The sequence below is a fragment of the Astatotilapia calliptera genome, chromosome 5 (assembly GCF_964374335.1).
Source record: "Astatotilapia calliptera chromosome 5, fAstCal68.1, whole genome shotgun sequence".
Taxonomy (NCBI): domain Eukaryota; kingdom Metazoa; phylum Chordata; class Actinopteri; order Cichliformes; family Cichlidae; genus Astatotilapia; species Astatotilapia calliptera.
The window spans coordinates 25,350,150-25,351,503 of NC_137426.1; positions in this window are offsets into that span (position 1 = coordinate 25,350,150).

Below are 1,354 nucleotides of genomic sequence, written 5' to 3' on the forward strand. Positions count from 1 at the left end.
TATTTATATATACCTGGTATTTACACAATGCAGCCACTAGAGGGCCACGCAGCATACATCATCAAACAGGAGGGCCCGGGTGGAGGACGTGCGCAGCAACACCACCACAACCAGGCCCCTGGACATTCTAGAAAATCCGCTTCCCAGTCAGAAACGAAAGGGGTGTGATATCTGTGGAGGTCTGAAACAGCTTCCCAAGCTCTCCATCCACTGAGCTCACTGTATACTGAGGAGGAACAATTCATGGAATTGTTTTTAAGGTGAAGTGACATATAAAAAACAACAACAAAAATATCTATTGCAATTATATCCGTAGCTATGCCAATTCTGAGTATGCTATGCAGCTATATATTAACAAGGCAGGCCCTTTGCTTTGCCATCAATTTACTATTCCAGTTAGATTTGGCATTTTAGCCCTTTAAAATCTGTGATAACATAGATACTGTATATCAATACATAGGCTTGAGTAAAAGGTGGTATAACAGTGCTTAGGATACATTTGATAGCAATTCTCTATTTACATGGGAAAAAATAACAACAATTAAACAAGAGAGGAGAATAATGAAAACAATTTCAAAAGAGAGCAACAAGCCATAAGGTTGGCTTGGTTTGATTGACAGTTAGCAGTGTAAAAGTAGCTAATACATTTAGTGGCTAATTCTCACCTCAAAACCAGGCACCCTAAGGTCCTATCAGAACCTCACTAAATTACAGTCTAAGCTCTGTACTCTGCTGTATAAACCTATAATAATATAACATTTTCCTTCATAGGCTGTGAGGCTAGTCAGACAACTTGCCGAGTGGCTGCATGAGTGAAGCAAGCCAAGGAGCAGCAAGGTTATTTTTAGGTACTGGAAGCTTTTTGAGAAAGTAGTTGACCATACCTTTGGTGAAAGGTGAAAGGCATGTGTTTGATTTGTACACAAAGTCATATACATATGCTGCCTTGGAGAGAAGCAGATTAAAAAACAAAAAACCCCAAAACAAACAAACACATAAAAATACATGATTTCTGAAAATCATCAAAAAATTCAAAGTAATGTGCAGGCACTGCGTTTGCACTGGTAAACTGAAATGTAATGCGTACTGTATCTAAATTGTTCTGAGTAAAAGTTTCACATTGGTGATGTAAATATAAAAACAACCCCAGTAAAACCAAGAGGTAGCTCAACTGAATGGCTAAATGAATAACTGAGTATGCTTGTTGTGTTGGTGTGTGCACCACAGGTACACACAGGTAATGTCCAGGCATTTGAAGCAGCTGTTTGTTGATTTAAATACAGACAAAAACACTGTATATAGCCAGAAGTCATATGTATAGTTTAATTTGTACTATCTGAAATTCCCTTGTTTA